The 20,328-nt window shown below is 35.8% G+C and overlaps 1 pseudogene across 1 annotated transcript in view; it reads left to right on the top strand.

Moving 5' to 3' along the window:
• Positions 1–1,350: 1,350 nt before the first annotated feature.
• LOC306652580 (chromodomain-helicase-DNA-binding protein 1-like) overlaps positions 1,351–20,328 on the top strand; it is a 33,512-nt pseudogene continuing 14,534 nt past the window's right edge. Inside the window, exons 1-8 of the transcript in view lie at positions 1,351–1,445; positions 4,098–4,227; positions 4,816–4,904; positions 12,750–12,851; positions 14,405–14,476; positions 15,561–15,681; positions 19,031–19,145; positions 20,009–20,161. The product of the transcript in view is annotated as a chromodomain-helicase-DNA-binding protein 1-like (transcript). The remainder of the gene's footprint in view (positions 1,446–4,097; positions 4,228–4,815; positions 4,905–12,749; positions 12,852–14,404; positions 14,477–15,560; positions 15,682–19,030; positions 19,146–20,008; positions 20,162–20,328) is intronic.

The raw sequence follows: 20,328 nt of genomic DNA, 5'->3' as shown, positions 1-20,328 counted from the left end.
ATTCTGGCAAAGTAGGTGAGAAATATCATTGTAACCTAGTGCTGCCCTTTTCTTTCTGAGAAGCCAAAGGAATGTGAACTACCTTCTCCTTCTTGTCCTGGTGAAAGTTTGCTCACACAGGAGACCACACTTGGTAATTTCTGAGATGATAATTAAAATTTGGTCCTCATCCTATAATCACTTAACTTTGAGTTCATTTATTGGAAAATCATAGATCTGAATTCTATATTTAATGGCCTAGAAGTTGCAGTTTTTAGACTTTTACTGAAGATGTTATCAGTTTTGATTACTTTCAAATATTTTTATCCCCTGCCTGATAGAACATCCTCTCTCTCTTTGGTGTCCTCTTTGTCTTATTTGTAGGGATTCTTGATTGTGTCTCTTTGCCATAAGTTTGTACTTAAATATTTAAAATAATATACATAAATAGGATATGACTTTTCTACTTTGCTGTATTATTTATTTCTTCTGGAATAAGCTCTTATGTCAGTTTAGAGGTTGACCTTACTTGGCCTAATATTGTTATTGTTGTTTTTCTTTCTTCATTAGTCTCTCCTATTCTCATATTCTCAGTGTTTTTCCTTTGTTTTTTTTTTTTTTTTTTAGTGCTGCTGCTAATTGACCAAGAGCTTCATGCATGCTAGTCAAGTGATCTGCCAGTGAGTCACATTTCCTGCCCTGTTTCTCAAAAATTTAAAGAAATCCTTTCTGTATTGTACTTCTTATGGCAGAATGTCCAGAAACATTGAGAAATCTTGTTGTCTTGCATCTGATGTACTGCAAAGTTTTATAAACAGATATTTTGTTAGTGTATATCTTGTTTCTTGCTTGTAACAGAGAGACCTGATGCTATAGCTCTGGCTTTTGAAACTCCTTGAGTGTATGTGTTTACTCAGATGCCCCAATTAACTCCCCCTTGAGGGTCATTACATAGTTTGAATCCTTACATAGATTGAATAACAATAACCATAGTGGATAATTGTGTAATACTCAGAGTTCACAAAGTAATGTTACTTACATTCCTATGACAGAGTCTTTTTTACAGATTATTATCACCTTCTTTTAGTTGAAACTGAAGAGATATTATCTCCTACATTAAACAGAGTGTACCACTTGAACTTGAGCCTCCTGATTTCATGGCCTTAATTCATTCCATTAAATCATGCCACTCTGTTTCAATAAATGTTGTCATGAGTAACTTAGTTTTGCTTCCCAATGTTAGAGATTTTTAATTGTGTTTATTTACATATTCTATTTTCAGTGGTCTTCAATCTCTTGTTGACTGGAACTCCTATCCAAAACAGCCTCGAGTAGTTCTACTCTCTCCTCAGTTTTGTGGAACCTGAGCTGTTTTCCAAGGAACAAATGGAAGATTTTGTTCAATGTTACCAGGATATTGAAAAAGTCCAAGTCAGGTTAATTCCCATTTAACAAATCATCCCCAGGTGTTATTGACACACAAACTTCCCTAATGAATAACAGTTACAGATAGAAAAGAAAGAGACTAGGTAACCAGGGGATATCTGCAGTTCTTCAAAGAACCACAAACACAAGGCAGATGTTGGATCCCTCATGTTGTGTCCAATTGTCTGCTATTCATGATTCTTATTTGTTTGTTACATGATTCTACAATAGAGCTCACTTGGTTCATTTTTGGAAGAAGGTAGAAAGTATTTACTGATCTGCATGCTTTTATAAAAAACCAGCTTGTAATTTTCTTTTTAAATTCTTTTGTTTTTGTGGTATTGAAGTTTGAACCCAGGGGTGCTTTACCACTGAGATACATTCCCAGTGCTTTAGTAAAAATTTGGAGACAGTGTCTTGCTAAGTTTTTTAGGCTGGCCTTCAACTTGTCATCCTCCTTTCCTTAGTATATGTTACCATGCCTGTCTTCAAATTGTAAATTTTTACAGACTTTTACTTTCCATGCCACGTCCCAGTGCAGAAAAGTAAGTGCATGCTGTAGTCCCAAACTGACCTTAGTAATTCTGCAACACTGGTTTCTTTCTGTAACACTTCCCAGAAACCAAAAGTCTGAGATGAGTGGGGAGTGGAAGTGAAAAGGTAAGTCTTCATCCATATAACCAGTAACTTTCTCTTACACCTTTGCTCCTCTGCCTTGTGGAATTATCTGAATATTCCTGTAATATCTGAATATCCTAGGCTGATTGTCCAAAACAAGTTGCAGGAGGCCAACTAGTGATTATGTATGTACTGGTTAGATATGAGTTGCAAAGACTTCTTATAGCAAAAATTCCCATACCACAGGATAAAGATTACCTCAAGAACCTGCTCTGATTGATTTCTCCCATGTTTAGAGTTGCCAGATTAAATATAGGACATCCAATTACATGTGACATGGGACAAACTTGTATATAAAAATTATTAATTGTTTATCTGAATTTCAGATTTAACTGGTTTCTTTCTTATTTTCTGTTTCCAAAAATCCTGTGTTAATTATAATTCTAACTTTGCATAATTTTTGAAGATCAGGATACCTGGTCAAGGCACAAGGGATTAGAAGTCAAAAACTCAAGTTTGAATGCTGACAATATTCACATTCACCTGTGTATCCTTGGATAAGTTGCCTAATTCCTCTGAGCCTCACTTAACTGTTGTAAAAATGGTGACAGTATTACGTGTTGTACATTTCTAGTCTGTTATTCTGCTCAGTGGGATTAAAATGCAAGAATACCCTGGAAAACAGTTTCTTGAATTGATATTATTAGTAAGAAGAATCAAGCTCTTTGAGTGTTAGTATTTTGGGGGTTAAAAGCCAGAAACAAGTCCAGAAGGAAGAGGGAAGAACCCAGTAAAGGGAAAATCAGATGGTCCTTTAATTATACTTGTTCAACTTACAATTTCTTGACTTTACAATTCTACAAAATCATTACGCATTCAACAGAAACAGTACTTTGGATTTTGAATTTTTATTGATGTACATATTTGTGCTTGTTTTTGAGATATGTGGTATTGGTGTTTGGATTCATGTATACATTGGGTAGTGATCAATTTAGATAATTAGCATACCATATACTCAAACTTCTTTATATTGAGTATATTCAAAATTGTGTCTGAATTCTAACTGGTTTGAGATATATAATGCATTATTGTTAGTTATAGTAAAATGTTCAAAGTCATTAATCATCAGGGAAATGCAAATCAAGACCACAATGAGAAAATAACTCATGTCAGTGAGAATGGTTATTATAAAAAGACAAAGAAAAACTCACAAATGCTAGCAAGGATGTGGTAAAAGGGGAACTCTGATATACTCCTGGCAGGAGTAAATTGGTCCAACCATAATGGAAAACAAGAAGGAGTTTCCTCAAAAACTAAAACTAGAACTGCTGTAATATTCAGCAGTCCCATCAATGGAAGGGACATCAACATGTCACAGAGATATCCCTACACCTGTGTTTATTGCAGCACTATTCACATTACCCAGAATTTGGAACTAACCTAAATGTCCATTAGTAGATGAAAAAAGAAAATGTGGTGTATGTACACAATGGGATATTATTCAGTCATAGGACAACATGAGTCTCAGTCTTTTCCAGGCTAGAGATAGGTTGTAAATTACTGTCCTGTGAGGGTGGGTGGCAGCAGCAAGTCACAACTCCCCAGTCCCCCAGGTGATCATGAAGGTAAATACCTGATACTCCACAGTATTCTGTGTTGTCAGTGTTGTTTAGATGCAGGTACTCAATAAATTACATAAAGTATTCAACAGTTTTTCATAAAATATTATTTTGTTGGATTATTTTGCCTGAATTGACTGTTATAAGCATTGTAAGCACATTTAAGTTAGGGTGAGCTAAGATGTGATGTTTGGTTTGTTAGGTCTGTTAAATATATTTTTTTATTACATGATACTTTCAACTCATGATGGCTTTATAAGAATGCAATCACTTTGTAAATCCAGGAGTGTCTGTACTATGAAAATTGCTATACTAACCAAGAATGCAGAATTAGCTTGAAAATGAGGGAAGTAAATTGCTATATGTTCTCTAGTAATTCAGTGCTTTTGTTGTATTTTTGAACCACTCTTGTATTTTCTTCCTTACACAGCAAGTGAACTACACAACCTCTTGTAGCCATTTCTGCTGAGGAGAGTAAAAGCTGAGGTAGCTACAGAGCTTCCCAAGAAGACAGAAATAGTGATATACCATAACATGTTGACTTTGCAGAAAAAATACTACAAGGCTATTTTGATGAAAGACCTAGGTAATCAGAGGGCACTTGATCCATTTAGAAACTAAATGAGAATGTAATTTTGGGGCAGGGAAATATTTTATAATTACATTCACTTTGTATAACAAGAGTATAGTAGGATTTTGTATTCTGAATGATACTCAGGTCAGCTGCAGTGAGACAATGTCAGTGTTAAGTGTATCAGACTTAGTTGTTTGTTGATGAAATTTCCCTTTTTTCCCTTGCCTATTTTTTTCTTATTCCCTACAATGAAGCAAACACTTTTCAATGTCCATTCATGCCTTTTGTCCTCGATTTGCTTTTTCCCCCTCTTAAATCCACAATAGCAGTTAAAGAAGAAAATTTCAGAAATTTCCAGTCATTATAACAAACCACCCCCAAGTTCAATTTATAGACTTTTTTCCCAAAACAAAGTGATGTATAAGAAAGTTCCATGTGGATATGCTGTTAATTCTTGGTGCAGATGAGCCATTGGGAGTTAGTATAAATTTGAGGAATGTCAAATAAAGTGAGTAAGGTTATTTATAAAGATTTGGGTTTGTTTTTTGTTTTTGTTTTTGATTTGTTAGTCCATTTTTATTTCTCTCTTCAAAATTACAGATGCATTTGGAAATGAGATGTCAAAGAAATTTAAACTTCAGAATATCTTATCCCAGCTTCAAAAATGTGTGGATCACCCATATTTGATGGTGAGGTACTGTCATTTTTCCCCACATTATATTTCTTTAGTAGTTCTGTGTCCAAAATCATAGCAGAATTCTTAAAAAAAAACTACTTGTATTTACTGTGTGTATTTTGCTTATTCTCATTTTCTCTATATTAATATTATCTAATGTTACTCAGATTTCTTCAAATGTTCCTGTAATATCCCTTATGGCTATGTTTTTCTTTTTCTCCCTTAATCCAATATTCATAGATTCTGTATGGCATTTACGATGCCTCTATTTTTCTGCAATCTAGAAATGTTTTTAAGCTTTCTTGTAGGCATGGGAAGGGGACTTTGTCTTTCATGATGTTGACAGTTATGGAGAATAAACTGGTAGTTTTACAGAATGTGTCATAATCTGGATTCATCTGACCATGTCTTCATGATTAGATTGTCTCTAGTCTTAGACTTACTGAACCACTATGCCAAGTTCACCAGTGATCTCTGTGATGCCCAGTGATCATCAATTCACATTTCATTTAACCTCTCAGAAACCCTTGATACAGTAGATCAATTTTTCCTTGAAATACTCTTCATTCAGCTTCTGGAGTAGAACTCTCTCTTGTTTTCCTCCTGCCCACATGCTCGTTAGTATCCTTTGCTGCTTCCCCTTCATCTTAGTGACTTCTGTACATTTCTCTCTAAGCACTGCTTTAGTGCTTGCCTACAAAATTGATGTGTAGTGTTTTCATTTTCACTCAAGTCATTTTTTTTTAAACACTCTGATAGGCAATTCTCTGGCCATGGAGGCTCCAGTATAGAAAGAATGCAAAAGGTTTGCTGTACTTCTTTCAAATACTTTTTGCCAAGTATCACCATGAACTATTTAAAAGTTTAGCAGGATCTTAATCAAATTCACATTAGAATTTTTTTAAGGAAGAAGAGACATTAGGAATATAGATTTTGAAGGAAAACATCAATATTCTTTCTTTAAATTTTTTAGATTTGTTCTAATTAGTTGTATGTGATAGTAGAATGCATTCATACATTTTGATAGATCATACATAAATGAAGTACAATTTCTCATTTTTCTGATTACACATGTAGGATCACATCGATCATGCAGTCATACATGTACACAAGGTAAAAATGTCTATTTCACTCAACTATCTTTCTTACCCTCATACCCCTTCCCTTCTATTCACTCCCTCTACCTAATATAAGTAACTCTATTCTTCCTCTACCCCACCTTATTGTGAATAAATATTTGCATATCAGAGAAAACATTTGGCCTTTAATTTTGGGTCTTTGGCTTATTTCACTTAGCATGACATTCTCTAACTCCATCCATTTACCAGCAAATGCCATAATTTCATTCGTTTTTAAGCTGAGTAGTATTCCATCATATATACATATGACATTTTCTTTATACATTCATTTGTTGAAGGGCATCTAGGTTGGTTTAATAGTTTAGCTATTGTGAATTGAGCTGCTATAAACATTTATTTGGCTGCATCACTGTAGTATGCTGATTTTAAGTCCTTTCGGTATAAACCAATGAGTGGGATAACTTGGTCAAATGGTAGTTCCATTCCAAGTTTTCTGAGGAATCTTCATACTGTTTTCCATAATGGTTGCACCAATTTGCATTCTAAGCAGCAATGTATGAGTGTAACTTTTTCCCCATATTTTTGTCAACATTCACTGTTGCTTGCATTCTTGATAATTGCCATTCTAATTGGAGTGAGAAGAAATCTTAGAGTAGTTTTGATTTGCATTTCTCTAATTGCTAGAAATGTTGAACATTTTTTCATGTATTTGTTGATCGATTGTATAACTTCTGTGATGTGTCTGTTAGTCCATTTATTGATTGGGTTATTTGTTTTTGGTGTTAAGTTTTTTGAGTTCTTTATATATCCTAGAGTTTATTGCTTTATCTGAGGTGCTTGTGGTAAAGATTTTCTCCCACTCTGTAGGCTCTTTCTTCACATTATTGATTTTTTTCTTTTGCTGAGAAGAAGCTTTTTAGTTTGAATCCATTTCATTTATTGATTCTTGATTTAACATATTGCATTTTAGGGGACTTGTTAAGGAAATCAGATTCTAGGCTGATATGTTATAGATTTGGGTCTAGTTTTTCTTCTATTAGACCTTAGTCTTTGATCCACTTTGAGTTGAGTTTCACGCAGTGTGAGAGATAAAGGTTTAATTTCATTTTGTTACATATTCTTTCCATTTTTCCCAGCACCATTTGTTAAATATCTTTTCTCCAGTGAATATTTTTGGCACCCTTGTCTACTATACCTTTTTTTTGTGGGTTTGTCTCTGTGTCTTCTATTCTGTACTATTGGTCTACATGTCTATTTTGGCACCAAACCATGCTGTTTTTATTACTATAGCTCTGTACTATAGTTTAAGTTCTTGTATTTTGATGTCTCCTTCACTATTCTTACTAAGGTTTGCTTTGGCTATTCTGGATCTCTAATTTTTCCAAATGAATTTCATAATTGTTTTTCTCTAGTTCCATGAAGAATGTTATTGGGATTTTAATAGGAATTGCATTAAATTTGTTTAACACTTTTGGTAGTATGGCCATTTTGATAATATTAATTCTGCCTATCCAGGAGCATGGGAGGTCTTTCCATCCTCTAATGTCATCTTCAATTTCTTTCTTTAGTGTTCTGTAGTTTTCATTGTAGAGGTCTTTCCCCTCTTTTGTTAGATTGATACCTATTTTTTGAGGCTACTAAGAATGGGATACTTTACTCTCTTTTTGAGGGGAGGGACATAATTTTCTTTATTAATCTTTTTAGTTAATTTATTACTAATGTATAGGAATGCATTTAATTTATGGGTATTGATTTCGTATCCTGCTACTTTGCTGAATTTACTTATTAGTTCTAGAATTTTTCTGGTGAAAATTTTTAGATCTTCTAAATAAAGAATCATGTTATTGGCAAATAGTGATAGTTTGAGTTCTTCTTTACCTATTTGTATACCTTTAAATTCTTTCTGTATTCTAATTGCTCTGGCTAGAGTTTCAAGGATATTGTTGAATAAAAGTGATGAAAGGGCATCCTTGTCTCTTTCCAGTTTTTAGAGGAAATGCTTTCCAATTTTTCTCCATTTAGAATTATGTTGGCCTTGGGTTTAGCATATATGGCTTTTACAATGTTGAGGTATGTTCCTACTATCCCTAAGTTTTTCTAGTTTTTTAAACATGAAGTAGTCCTGTATTTTGTCAAATGTTTTTCTGCATCTATTGAGATAATGATTCTTGTGTATGTCTATTGATATGATGAATTACATTTATTGTTTTCCATATGTTGAACCAGTTCTGCATCCCTGGGATGAACCACACTTGATAGTGGTTTACTCTCTTTTTAATATTTTTGGTACAATTTTCCAGGATTTTATTGAGAATTTTTGCATCTATGTTTATCAGGGATATTGGTCTGAAGTTTTCTTTCCTTAGTGTCTTTGTCTGATTTTGGTATCAAGGTGATATTAGCTTCATAGAATGAGTTGGAAAGGTTCCCTCCTTCTATTTCATGGAATAATTTGAGGAACATTTGTTTTAATTCTTCTTCGAAGATCTTGTAGAACTCAGCTGAGAATCCTTCTGGTCCTGGGCTTTTCTTAATTGATAGCCTTTTGATGGCATTTTCTATTTTCATTACTTAAAATTATTCTGCTTAGATATTGTATGATATGATTCAGATTAGATAGGTCATATGTCTCTAGAAATTTGTCCATGTCTGCAGTATTTTCTTTAACTGAAGTATAAATTTTCAAAATAGTGTCTAATTATTTTGTATTTCAGTTGGATCTGTTGTTATATTTCCTTCTTCATCTTGTATTTTAGTAATTCAGGTTTTCTCTCTCTTTCTCTTCATTAGTGTGGCTAGGGAATTTATCAATTTTATTGCTTTTTTTCAAAGAACCAACTTTGTGTTTTGTCAATTTTTTCAGTTGTTTCTTTTGTTTCAGTTTCATTGATTTCAGTTCTGATTTTAATTATTTCCTATCTTCTATACTGTTTTTGGTGTTGATTTGTTCTTTTTCTAGGGCTTTGAGATATAATGTTAGGTCATTTATTTGTTGACTTTTCATTCTTTTGATAAATGAGCTCAATGCAGTGAACTTTCCTCTTAGTACTCCCTTCATTGTGTCCCAGAGATTTTGGTTTGTTGTATCTGTATTCTCATTTACTCTAGGTATTTTTTTTCATTTCATCCTTGATTTCTTCTACTATCCATTTGTCATTCAATAACGTATTAATCTCCATATGTAGAATAGCTTTTACTTTTACCTTGTCATTGACTTCTAATTTCAGTCCATTATTATCTGATACACTGTAAGGTATTATCTCCATTTTTTTGTATTTACTAAGAGTTATGTGGTTTTGCTTTAGAGAAGGATCCATGTGCTGCTGAGAAAAAAAATGTGTATTTGCTCGTTTATTGATGAAATATTGTATATATATATATATATATATATCTGTTAAGTCTAAGTTATTTATTGTATTATTGAGTTCTATAGTTTCTTTTTTTAGATTTTGTTTAGAACTGTCCAGTAGTGACAGAGATGTGTTAGTCACCCAGTATTATTGTGCTGTGGTCTATTTGATTCTTGAATTTGTGAAGGGTTTGTTTGATATACATAGATGCTCCATTGTTTGGGGAATAAGTATTTAAATTGTATGTCTTGCTGATATATAAATCCCTTCAGTGGATGAAATAACCTTCTTTGTCCCTTCTGATTAACTTTGGCTAGAAGTTCACCTTATCTGATGTGAGGACAGAAACCCTTGCTTGTTTCCACAATTTGTATATTTTTTCCCATACTACTTTCACCTTCAGTCTGTGGATGTCTTTGCCTATGAAGTGAGTCTCATGGAGACACCATATTGTTGGATTTTGTTTTTTAATCAAATCTGTAAGTCTATATCTTTTGCTTGATGAATTTGGACCATTAACATTCAAAGTTATTACTGAGATGTGATTTGTATTCACAGTCATTTGGTTTATTTCTGGCTTTTAATTTGATGTAGTTTCTTCTTTGACTATTCCTTTAGTGTAGTTTCTCCCTTTGCTGGTTTTCACTTTTTTTTTTTTTTTTTTTTTTTTTCTCTTTATCACCTTGAAATATTTTTTTGAGAATGTTCTGTGCAGGCTTTCTAATTGTGAGTTATTTTAACGTTTGTTTTTCATGGAAGGTTTTTATTTCATCTTCAAATCTGAAACAATTTTGCTGGATTTAAAATTCTTGGTTGGCATCCATTTTCTTTCCAAGCTTGAAATATTTTGTTCCATGACCTCCTAGATTTGTGGGGCTGGGTTGAGAAATCATTTGAGATCTGAATTGGTTTTCTCCTATACATAATTTGCTCTTTTTCTCACAGCCTTTAAGAATTTGCCCTTTATCTGTATTTTAGTCATTCTCATTTTAATGTGTCTTGGTGTGGTTCTGCTGTAATTTTGTACATTTGGAGTCCTGTAAACCTCCTGTATTTGATTTTCCATTGTATTCTTTAGGTTTGGAAAATTTTCTGATAATATGTCATTGAAAAGATTGTGCATTTCCTTGGTTTATACCTCTGTTCCTTCATCTATACAGATAACTCCTGAATTTGTTCTTTCCATGTTTTCCTGTAATTCTTGGAAGGTCTGTTCATGGATTTTTGCCTCTTCTCTGCATGATCAACTTGATTTTCAATAGTAAATAATATTGTCTTTATTGTCTGAGGTTCTGTCTTCCAAATGGTTTAGTCTATTGGTGATGCTTTCCATTGCAAGTATAATTTGATTTATTCATACCTTCATTTCAAGGATTTCTGCTTTTCTTTCCCCACAATCTCTCTTCATTGAAGTGATCTTTCACTTCCTGTAATTTCCCTTTGACTTCACTCTTTATACCATCCTTTACTTCATAGATCAGTTTATGTACATTCTCCTTTGTGGGCATTTCTTCTACTGTGATGTCAGTGGATTCTCATATTGGGGCATCTTTATTTGTTTGAGACACTTTGTTCTCTTGTTTTTTCATGTTTCTTGTATGTTTCCCCATCTACTTGTATTAATCTGAGGTACTGCAGACTCAACCCTGTAGAACTATATTGTCCCTGAAGTTTTCTAGCATCCCACCTTTAAGAGGGAGACCAACATCAACAGCATCCAGTGCAAACAATACACAGTCTCAAATCTAATAGCTTCCACCAAGGTGTCTACTTCCCTCTAGCTATAAATAGCAATGATGAGTTCAATCACAGTCCAGAACATAAACAGAAAATTTGCCAAAAGAATTTACAATCTCAAATATTGGACACTGAGAAATCAGAAATTGTGCAGGACATGATGTTCATGAAGGAGAAAGAGAGAAACCAGAAGCAAAATTCCATAGGAAGAGTGGAAGAGGAACCAACAGAAATTGCTTATTAGGGGGAGAAAAGTTAGAAAGGAATCCAGAGAAACAGACAAGAAAGAGGAACAATGTACATATAAAGAGAAAAAAGTTAAAAATATAAGAATATATGGCAGAACTGCAAAACACCATGCATATGTCTCCATCCTCAACAGACTGGTGCATGAAAAACACCATGCTCCAAATATGGTGGAGAGAGATGCCAGAGGAAAAAGTAAAATAAATCTCAGTGTAAAATTGAACAACTGTCTCTGCCAGCATCCAAAAACTTCTCAGCACTGCCTCTGACTTCCCACAAGACTGCCTGGCCCAGACAGGCCCTGACAGACCCAGTCACTATCCCACCACTCTGGATCTCATATGTCTTAGGTTCAAATATGTTACAGACCCAAGATCTCAATGATACTGCAATTTGGAAATAGACCAGCAGGGATAAGCAATCCTAAGAGACAAGAGCTAGATGGCAGCAACCAGCACCCCAAGGAGGAAGACCCCAGGTACAGCCAAACCCACAGGCACCTGACACTGAACCTCCAGGTCCTGGTGGGTGTCCCCAGACAGGGGTACCTTGTCTCCCCAAGATGGCAGTAGCAGAAAAACTGCCAGTATCTCATACCTCAGGCTTTAACTGGTGTCTAAAAATGAATGCAATCATGTGCAACCAAACCTGGAGTCTCCCTGGCAGTGAACCTCTGGGCAGTGGTAGAAGCGATAAGTGACAGGGGGTTGGTGGCAGCAGGCAGGTGCTCAGCAGAAGCGCAGTTGTCAGTGTTGGCAGTGGTGGGGGATTAGCAGCTGCAGTGGTGGCAGCTGTGACTGCAGCTGCAGTGGCAACCAGAGAGAAAACCTCCAGGTGACCTCTGGGGAGCAGCAGCAGCTTTGGCAGCAGGAATGTCAGTGGCAGCAGTGTTAACAGCAGATGTGCCCAGAGAAAAGAACTCTGGTGTGCGGAAGCAGCATGTGCAGCAATAGCACCCAGAGAAAACACATCCAGTTATCTGGGGCATTGGCCTCAGGGGCAGTTGTGCCCCAACTAAGAGAAAACCTCCAGGTAATGACCCCATCCAGAATATTCTGACTGCCACCACATACCTTAAGAATCATTTATATACACCTAAGCCTATTTCTTGATTCCTTTTCTAGAGTGAGAGCCTTAACATATTATTTTTGGATCTTTCTGACCTTTGGCATCTCCCTTTGCCTCAGTTTCCTAAAGAGTGGGTTTGATTCCTAGGCAAGTATTTATTAGGCTTTTTGGATATGCCAGGCTCTACAATTTGTGTTAAGCTGCACTGAGATAGTGATGTAAGCAAATAGTTATAAAATGCCTCAAATAGATGTGACTAAGGGACATAATTGAATAAAAGGAGCAAGGGTTCTCTTGCTGTTGCCTACCAATTGACTTTCCTATTCAAGAACTTTGTCCTGAGTCAGGGCACATGATTGGGAATAGGCCCTTTCTTTTCCAGATGTAGAGCCAGAGCCTTTTGAAGTTGAAGACCATCTGATTAAGGCTAGTGGGAAACTTCACCTGCTGGATAACCTGCTAGACTTCCTGCATTCCAGTTACAGGCATATGTACTGCTCTAAGCTGGTGACTGGTTAAAGACTAATTAATGAGGAACTTACCTATTTTGTGAGATTGATTCAAGTTTTCCTGTTTTACAAGACTCTAATTCAGGGTCTACTTTTTCTGAAATTATACACAAACCCCATTCCATCTCATCCCTCCCCACTTTTCCCCACCATTATCCTTTCTTTCCTGAATTCCTATAGCATTTAGGATCCCACTCCAGCACTCGACAAGCCCTACCTTAATCTACTGCCTGGTTTATCAGTGTATGTCCACCTCATCAATCCAGTTATATTGTTTAGAGCCACAAGGAAAGAGTCAGCATTGAGCATTTCTTTTATAATTGCCTGCTGATACCTTGTGTTGAATTGACACATAATAAAGGTACAACAAGCATTCATTCTTGTTAACCTGTGGGGTTTGATTTAAACTCAAGGGGTACTTGGAATAATCTTTCCCAGAAATGTGGGCTGGGCATCAGAAGACCAGAATTTCAAAATTGTCCCTTTAGGATGACTGCCCCAGCTGTGGCCTGAACTAACCTAAAACTTCACATTTGGTGAAATTTTCCAATCTTCTGCAAGTTAAATAATTGCATGTATTACTGTGCTTAATTTTCTTTGACATATCTACTATGGGTGTGTTAGAGATGAAGAAGAGCTCATCCAAATAGCTTCCATCCAAGTTTTTTTCTGTCAAGACCAAGAAAGGTCTTTTCCACAGTCATATAGTTAGCAAATGTCATAGATGAGATAAGAATTGAGGTACTCACCTTCAAGCTCAATGCTTTCCCCAAACTTTGGGCTAGAATCTGTCAGCAGTTCTCCCTAACTCTTGATCTTATCTTTGTGGTAAGATTAAATTACGTTCATTTTCTTAAAAAGAATATTGTTTTGTCAACACTGTACTTCTTTGTTTAGGCAAATTTTAAAACAATATTTGATAACAAAGAGCTCTCAGCTTGATTTTGTTCTTAATGCATTATTTTGATTTATTTCCTCTCTTCACTATCTATATGTATGTTTCCTTATGTATCATAGGGGATTGCTTCTCTAAAGTGATGCTCCTCAGACTTTTCAAGATAATAATGACTTACACCCCCAAGTGGGGAATAGCAGTAGGTAGCTGACCACAGCTCTTTAGGATCTTGGGGAAGGGATACACACATAAGCAACTCTTGCCCTTTACTCTTCACATGTTTATTTATTTCACTATTAAAGTGAAAGTATATATTTTTTTATTGAGTGAAGTGACATTCCAGAAATAGGCTCCTTGGTTGCTCTAGGGATTTCATAGTTCCTGGTGAATTGACACATGCCCTGATCATATCTCTCCTGTAGATTTAAAACTGCTCCGAAGGATGCAACTACATGTGGAGGAATTTTGTATTCTTGTGTTAAATATGTAGAGTTTCTGAGAAAGTTATGTGACATTTATATTTCTACTTTAATTGACTTACTTATAAAATTGTATTCTTTGATAAATTTTGTGTGATGTTAAGTCATCCTAAATACTACTAGAGTTTCTCCTTTTATTTTCCTTGCCAGGGGCCATTGGGTTTACTTTTCTCCCAAATAACCCAGATGTTGGATATTCTCCAAGACTACATGGATTACAGAGTTGACTCCCCTATGCCACCATATTACTGAAGCCTTTGTTTAGATTTAATAATCAAATATGTCCATGAAGACTAATAAGGGGTGTGGGAATGTTACATAGGAAAAAGGTTCATAAACATTATTCAGAACCAAAAGAAGATGAGGAGAAGGGACAGCACTATGTGAAGCAGATGTAAAAATGTTGAGTATCTTCAAAAATGTATGATAAGTCAAGTTTCAGTGACAGAAACTTTCAGTGTCTTGCAACATTCATCTCAAAACTTGTGTACTTATTAAGGATTAGTAAGAAAATGAATATTATCAATAGTATAGAGATCCCACAAATCAAGCAGGGGAAGGTAGGACCAATTATTTCTATGGACAATAGGGAATGTAGGCAATTACCTGAAAACTCTGTTTTATATGTAATAAATTTGATGTGGGATAATGGGAAAAAGCTTAAACAGTAGATGATTTTTGAGCCTTTGGTAGATTATCAGCTGCAGAACTAAGAGTTTTAAAATTTAGTCCAGAGTGGTCTCTCAGATCCACTTGATGCCCTCTAAGTACTGCAGTAGTCTGGATACATGCAGAAATGCCATTGACACATTGAGGAATCTCCACTGCCAAAACATGTTGAGTTTATAATTCCCTTTCCTGACCTGATGCATGGTGGTAAGTGGAGAGCCCGAAAGCTTCATTGAAAAACAGATGCTGGGAAATCAGGCTCCTAAGTGCTTGTCTTACTGCTTGCCTAAGTAAGGATTGTGTCTCAGCAAATAGAAACTGCCATAGAGGGTGGATATTTAGGGTTGTCTGGGAATAGTCAAAACTGAATGTTAACTCTGTTTTAAGTGCCAAAACTTTGGCTGCATGTGTTTTAAAAACCCAGGATAAAGTGTTATGGTGAGTTTTTATGTAAAGTGATGTATTGTCCCCTAAATTTAGATTTTTCCCGTAGGATTTATTTAAAGTAGGGCCATGTCTGGATATGGAAAGGACAATATAGGCATTTGGTTTAGGAATGACTTGACTTTTTTATTTCCTGAAGAGTCCTTGAAAAGAGTTAAGCTCTGTTTGTTTGTTGTTGTTCTTGTCTATTAAAGGCTACGGCTATGAGCATGTGGATGGTTCCATGAGAGGAGAAGAGAGACACCTGGCTATACAGAACTGTGGACAGCAACCCATTTTTATTTTTCTCCTAAGTGCTAGGGCAGAAAAGCCACGTAAGTATTGATGAAAGCAGACAAAAAAGGAGTTGTGTAGTACTTTTACATCCCAACCATTGGTACATTTTTTCATAATTCTCTGAAAGGTGAGGTTATTACCAAGGAGTATAATAAAAGGAGAGAATCAAGGCAGTTGACATAGCATAGTACTGGACTTCTACTTTGGAGCTCTTTTCTGTCCAACCTATCTAAGCTGTGATTTAACAAAGAAGTGAGGCTGGAACCTGAGCTTATTGGAAACTAATTCTGATCTGCTTTGACTTCTGATCTGGGAAAGTCCTGGGTTTTCTTATTTTTTTTTTGGAATTTTGAGGAAGTTTTATTTATGTTCAGTGGAGGCAGCTCTCCTTCCCAGCTGTGAATTTGGAAAATAAGATAATGTCTTTGCTAGTTGCCCCTGGAATAGTGTTGTAAAGTTTAACAAACATTTTGTTATTTAAAATGTGATCATAGTGAAACTGCCAGCTATTTGTAATTATGGAATTGTCCATATGACTTAAACCATAAATATCATATGACATCTGTGGTGCTTTGTCAGTTATGGAGTGCTCTCATATACTATTAAATAATTTGAAATCAGTTTTGGGAGATGGAATTATCCTTACATACTGAATCAAAAAGACCTTAAATTAATTTTGAATTCATAATCTGAGTTTCATTATTCTATTTTTTATAGATCTTAATTTGTATGGAATACATATAGAAATACAAAAAGGACATGTGTCCTTGATAAAAGAGAGATTAATACCTTTATGAAAAGAAAGTTCAGACTTATTTAGAAAGCATTTATTAAGTGCTTTTCATGATATGGGTATATAAAAAGTGTTAGATATGATCCTTGAGAATAAGGAGATTATTTCTCCAGCATATCTTATCTGTCTAATAAACTCAATAATAAGATATAATCAGACTCCTTTGGCCTCAGTCTCTTCCAAGGTCATGTGCCATACCCTGCATCAGAGACATTCATTCAATTGTCTCATGGCTAGTCTTAGGGAAAACTTGAAGGATCTGGTCAAATGCATTGTCAGGTTGGCAGAGAAATTCCATTTGTGTTTTAAAGATTTTATTATTCAAGATTTTATTATTTATTATTAGAGAGCAGATGTTTGAATCACCTAAATTAGCAAGAGAGAAACCTCTGCTTTTCCATTCATCTCCCTAGAGGCCTTAGTAGATTATCAAGGATCTGAAGCAGTCCTGGATGTTAAGCTTTCCAAACACTGATTGTCATATTTGCTATCATGTTTTTGCTATAGTTCTGCAGCATTTTCATTTAATGGGTTTCCTTCCAAATTTCAAGAGTTGAGGTTATTACCACATATTGCCAGCAGGTGGCAGTGATAGCTTATGACTATGTCCCAAACAACTAGATACAGCTTAAAATATTCCCTAGTAAAGAAGGGCTGCACTAGCCAACTTCAACCAAAGAGGAAGATAATTTTTATGGAACACACTTTTAAATGAAATGATTGCCTAGACAGTAGTAGGATAGAGTGGATAAAATGTTTATGGAGCCAGAGGCAGTAGTACATGACTACAGTCCGAGTTACTCAGGAGGCTGAGGCAAAGGATGGTGTGAGACCAGGAGTTCAAGGTCAGTTAGGGCAACACAGCAGAACCATGTCTCAAACCCAGGAGTAATTACCACAGATTCTGGAATATGAGATGGAGTCCTGACTCTTTCATCTTCTAGTGGTGCAACTTCAAATAAGTCCCTTAATCTAGCTGTGTTTCCATTTCAGCATCTGCAAAATGAGAAATATACCAGCAAGGATGCAGGGTTGTGAGGGTTAAAAGAGTTAATTTATGTAAACCTTTTTGAACAATGGTTGGTGAATAGTAATGTAGAAGTATAACTGTCATTATTGGATATAATTTGGCATCTCAGTAATCAGTCATTATTATTTCTTTAATGCAACTTTAATTTTATATGAAGGCTTTGAGAATGTTTCTTCCTGACTTGTCTTGATATTCAGCTGGGAGTCAGTAGTCCTTATGAAAAGGAATCCTTCATTCAACTCTTGGAACAAGTCATTTTATACTTGTTTCAGCAATGAGCTGTAACAACCCTTGGAAGAACGAATCTCTTCTATACTAGTTTTCACATTAATCAAAGAGAAGGCTGTAATTTGCCTTCATAGTAGTCTAAATTCCTGTAACCCAAGGTACTTCCTTGACCCCTTTACTGCACCACTGAATAAAGACCAGAAAGTTGTTGCATTTAATGTTCTTGTCTTGAATTCATTTTATGACATTGTCTTTGATTAATGTGGAAACCAATTCAGGAAGATGCATTTAAGTGTTCTCTAGTCAGAGGCATGTATCATCCCCTCTTCTCATTAACTATGTCAGCATCTTCCTATCTTGTTGCTTGCAAGTGTGTTTAAGTACTTTTCTTAATGTGTATTGCAGACCTCTCCTTTTTTTGCTTACATATTTTAGTTGTAGATGGACACTGTTTTATTCAGCTTTTTTGCCAATGTGACAAAAGACCTGACCAAACAACTGTAGAGGAGAAAAGTTTATTTGAGGGCTCATGGTTTCTGAGGTCTTAGTCCATAGAAGACTGGTTTCATTCCTTGGGACTCAAGGTGAGGCTGAATATCATGATGAGAATGTGTGGCATAGAGAAGCAACTCACATCATGATCAGGAAGCAGAGGGAGACTCCACTCTCCATATATAGACTATATACCCCATATCTATGCCCCCAATGAACCAGTTCCTTCATCCACATGGCACCTGCCTCTAATAACCATTTGGCTAATCCCATTAGGGATTTATTCACTTTTTAGGCCAAAGCTATAATCCAATCATTTCTCCTCCAAAACTTGCATTTTCTCACATGTGAGCTTTTGGGGGGACACCACATCTAAACCATAACAGACAATATCTATATTTTGTTTATTTTTATGTGGTTCTGAGGATTGATCCCAGTGCCTCACACATGCTAGGTGAGCACTCTGTCACTGAGCCATAATGGCAGCTCCCAGACCTCTCATGTTTGGAGCTGTTTTCTGAAAGAGTATGTGTCCTTATTCACAGATTTTTCTAAGCAAAATCCAATCAAAGTTTTCAAACATGGCTTCACAGCATTAAATTAGGCACCTTTTCTGCACTTTACCTCTCATTCTGTTACATTTGATAATTAAATTTTTCTGGGTCAAGCAACATAAGATGAGGTGCACCTTTGACCACTCCAGGGCTCTGGAGTTGTGGGCAAAGATGTCAGGCTGAAGGAGGAAACCACTCAGTTGGACTGCTTTCAGGCGTTCAATATGACCCAGTCTAGCCTTGTGTCTGTTTTCCAGTTCCTTATTTGTGTGTTGCTGATCATGCTGCAGGTGGAATTTGCATGAACTTAACAGCAGCAGATACTGTTATTTTTGTTGACAGTGATTTTAATCCTCAATATTACTTACAAGCAGCTGCCAGAGTTCATCAAATTGGCCACATCAAGTGAGTGAGTTAGACATCTTCATTTTCCTGTTCTTTTGTCTTGTAGTTCTGGATTGGGAAGCAAGGTGAAGAATGTAGTTCTGACAACAGTGTCATACTGGGAGTTGAGAACCTCTGGGTTTTAACCCCATTTTGGCACTGACTTGCAGAGTTGTGTTCAGTGGGTCATATAATCAATTCAGTCTCACTTTGTTATAAATAACAGTTAAATTGCAAAATGATTAGAAGAAACTTTTAGGCTTTAGTTAGAACCTAACAGTTTAAAAATGGAGTGAAAGCTGGTATGGTGGCACATACCTGTAATCATAGCAAGTTGGGTGTCTGAGGCAGGAGAATTGCCATTTCAAGGTCAGCTTTGGCAACTTACCAAAACCCTGTCTCAAAATATTTTGGGTTGTGACTCAGTGGTAGAGCATTTGTCTAGCATGTGTGAGGCACTGGGTTGAATTCTTAGCACCACATATAAATAAAAGAATAAAATAAAGGTCCATCCACATCTACAAAAGAAAATTTAAATAAATAAATAAAAATAAAACTTTTTTTTTTATATAAGGCTAGGGATATAGCTCATTGGTAAAGCTCCCCTGGATTTGTTTCCCAGTACCATGAAAAGAAAAAAAATGTGTTTAAGAGGTTGTAGAACTACCCTTTTGCCTCAGAATAATATGCCTGCCAGGGTTGTCCTTGGCTATAGATGAAGTTCCAACTGTGGTCACTTCATCATCCTTTCCCTGACTCTTCTGGAATAGGTTCAAAGAGTAGTTGAGGCCAGATCTCTCTAAGAAATGCTCAGGTCCAAATGAGCAATGTCCTTTGAATTGTTTCCTGAATATGGTCTACGGTCTCATTTGACTTATGTACAGGGCTGTAAAAGTTATTTGACTGATTGCCTGAGGCACTGTGGAAGAAGTAGTTTATAGGAAAGCAGCCTCCAAACTGCAGCTCTCCAACATAATCATAGAAGGAGGCCATTTTACTCTTGAGGCCAGGAACTTTTCACTGATGCTGACCTCCGGGTAAAATATGTTTTTCTTTTCTTTAAAGTCCAATAATTTATAATCAGTACTCTCTGTGGATGTGAATGCAAATAAAAAGTACCATCATTGACCACTCTTTGTCTCCAGTTACACATTAGTTCGTTAGACTAATTTATACACACTCAGTACATACTACATGCAAGGTG

This window comes from Sciurus vulgaris (genome assembly GCF_902686455.1).
Source record: "Sciurus vulgaris genome assembly, contig: HiC_scaffold_297_arrow_ctg1, whole genome shotgun sequence".
Classification (NCBI taxonomy): Eukaryota; Metazoa; Chordata; class Mammalia; order Rodentia; family Sciuridae; genus Sciurus; species Sciurus vulgaris.
The sequence above is the reverse complement of the archived record's forward strand: the minus strand, read 5'-3'. Positions and strand labels throughout refer to the sequence as shown.